Source organism: Zingiber officinale, unplaced genomic scaffold (genome assembly GCF_018446385.1).
Source record: "Zingiber officinale cultivar Zhangliang unplaced genomic scaffold, Zo_v1.1 ctg216, whole genome shotgun sequence".
Lineage (NCBI taxonomy): Eukaryota > Viridiplantae > Streptophyta > Magnoliopsida > Zingiberales > Zingiberaceae > Zingiber > Zingiber officinale.
In genome coordinates this window covers 115,596-118,633 of record NW_024589895.1, presented here as the reverse complement: position 1 = coordinate 118,633, position 3,038 = coordinate 115,596, and the positions used below count along the sequence as shown (strand labels likewise).

The window sequence follows — 3,038 nt, the reverse complement described above, 5'->3', positions numbered from 1 at the left end:
GTACAAATTCAATTCTGCATTTTTTATTCTTTTATTTTTCTTTTTCTGTTGAATTGTCATTTGCTATCTTGTTCTTGTGTATGCGAAGATCTAACTTTGCAGGGGAATTTTTTCCTTTTGACCCTGAGATTGACAGAACTTTCCATAAAAGAAGAATTCTGCAAAGGCAAATTGAAGAACAGGAACATTTGAACATGGCGAATAGACCACTCAAGGATTATGCAACACCTTATGCAAGAGGTTTTCGATCTAGTATTTCAAGACCTCCAATGGAAGCTAATAACTTTGAGATCAAACCCGCAATTATATCTATGGTGCAGCAGAACCAATTTGGTGGGGACCTCATGAAGACCCCAATCAACACTTAGAGGTCTTTTATGAAATATGTGGTACCATGAAAATGAATGGAGTTCCTTCAGAAGCAGTTAGATTGTTATTATTTGGGTTTTCCTTAAGAGATAGGGCAAAGCAATGGATGAATTCTTTGGCCCCTAATAGCATCACCACTTGGGAGCAATGTGAGCAACAGTTTCTTGATAAATTCTATCCACCAAGCAAAACAGCTCATATGAGGAATTTAATTGCAAGCTTCAAACAAACTGACTCAGAATCTCTTTTTGAAGCATGGGATAGATATAATAGTATGCTCAGACAATGCCCACATCATGGGTTGGAAAGATGGTTAGTGTTGCACACTTTTTACAATGGTATCAACTATCATACCAAAGTGTCCCTTGATTCAGCTGCTGGAGGGGCACTTATGAATAAAAGTTTAGATGAAGCTGAAGAAATTATTGACAGTGTAGCACAAAATCATCATCAATGGGCAAATGAAAGAAGTGGTGGCTATTCTTCCATAAACCTTACGATTAAATCATCAGGGATGTTTGATGTAGTTGCAGTCACTCTTTTGTCTGCAAAATTGGACGCTCTTACAAAGAAATTTGAAAATATGGGGACTAGTGCTAATATGGTCAATGCTATTAGTACATCTTGTGAAGTATGTGGGAGTTCAGAGCACTCAAATGACTCATGTCCATTGGGAGCTATCACTGCACAAATCAATCAACTGGAACAATGTGATGCAATCGTGAGTTACAATCAAAGGCAGAATAACCCATACTCAAATACTTATAACCCTGGATGGAAGAGCCATCCCAATTTTTCTTACAAAATAATCAAGATCAAGGACCATCTATGGGGGTAAGACCAAATTTTCAAGCTGGGCAACAAAATTTTCAACATCTATCTTCTCAAGGCTTACCAAAGTCAAATATTGAAAAGATGCTTGAAGAAATTATCTCAAGTCAGAATGAAATGAAGCAAGATTTAGCAAAGCTCATTCAGAGAATGGATAATTCTGATAAGCATCAAAAGATCCAGGATAGTCAAATTGCCCAACTAGCTTCCTCATCATCCAGAGCACCAGGACAACTTCCTGGAAAACCTGATGTGAATCCTATGGAGCATTGCAATAGAATTGAGCTTAGGAGCGGACGGATCTTGGGAGACTCCCAAGTGACCGCTTCAAAAGGGATACAAAAAGAAGAAGAGCTCTCTCCTCTTATACCAAATCAGATTCAAGCTAATGAGGAGAGTACCATTGAGGTTGAAGAGACTCTTCCACTGAACCATCAGAGCAAAGCTGTCCCTTTTCCTCAGAGACTTACAATGCTCAAGAAAGATGAAGAATTTGGCAAGTTTTTAGAAAAAGTTAAGGAAATTTGTGTAGAGGTACCTCTTATTGATGCTATTCTTCAAATGCCTAGATTTGCCAAATTCCTGAAGGATCTCATGTCAAACAAGAGAAGAAGGGGAGAGGTTGAGACAATTGCGCTTAGTGAGGAATGTAGTGCTATTTTGGAGAAGAACACTTCCCCAAAACTAAAGGACCCAGGAGCTTTTATATTCCTTGCAACATAGGAAAAGAATTTTTTGAAAAAGCTTTTTGTGATTTGGGGGCAAGTATTAGCCTCATTCCCTATTCGATTTGTAATAAATTAGGTCTCAAAAATATTAAACTTACTACTATGGCACTTCAACTTGCTGATCATTCCTGCAGGTACCCTTTGGGTATTATAGAAGATGTGCCAGTAGAGGTGGATGGAAATGTTATTCCCACAGATTTTGTCGTGTTGGACATGGAAGAGGACCCCAGGATTCCTATCATATTAGGAAGACCTTTCCTTGCTACAGCTGGAGCTATAATTGATGTCAAAAATCATAAGCTTTCTTTGGTAATTGGTAAGGAAAGGTTGGAATATGATCTATCTAATATCTCTAACCATGTTTCGTCTCTTTTAAATGCTTGTAGCAGGACAAGCATTTATAAACTTGAGGAATGGAATTTCCATCCTCATGGAAAGCCACCAAACGATGGAGACAATGTGGTGAAAGATGTTGGGAGAAGATCTCCCAACAAAAATGAAAAGTATATCTGTCCTCCAAGGTCGAGGAAAAGAAGTGAATGATCAAGTTTGGTCAAGCTAAAGACCTTAAACAAGCGCTTCTTGGGAGGCAACCCATTGGTTCTTTTAGTTAGTTTTGATTTGTATTTTAATTTCTTTTAGTTTGATGCATTCTTTTGATTTTGTTTTCAGGTTAGGTGCAAAACAGAGCCAGACCGTGTGCTATACACGGCCAGGTAAAGGTTGCAGAGAAGGGAAGTGTTTGGGCCGTGTCATCCAGACACAGTCGAGTGGGATCTCCCGAGGAGAAAAATGTATAGGCCGTGTCCCAGACACGACCGTGTAAAGAATCCCGAGAAGAAGGATGGAGAGCCCGTGTCCCAGACACGGCCGTGCGAAGAATCCAGAGAGGGAAGAGGGTAGGCCGTGTGGATCTGCACGGCCCGTGTAGGAGAGTTATTAAAGTCTTTTTTTCTACCTTACACGGCCAGATCTTGGCCGTGTTCCGCACACCCCCAACTCTCCAAAACATATCTTTCTCTCCCGATCTCTTAAAAACTCCTCTCTAATCTCTCAAGATCTCTTAGATCCGATTCTCCTCCTTTCTAAGACTTGGACTTTTTGTTCTCC

General features: G+C 39.8%; 1 non-coding gene across 1 annotated transcript; it reads right to left on the bottom strand.

Annotated features, from left to right (window-relative positions):
* Window positions 1-566: 566 nt before the first annotated feature.
* Window positions 567-672, bottom strand: LOC122036814. The gene has a single exon (XR_006127442.1). It is a non-coding gene; the product is annotated as a small nucleolar RNA R71 (small nucleolar RNA).
* Window positions 673-3,038: the final 2,366 nt, after the last annotated feature.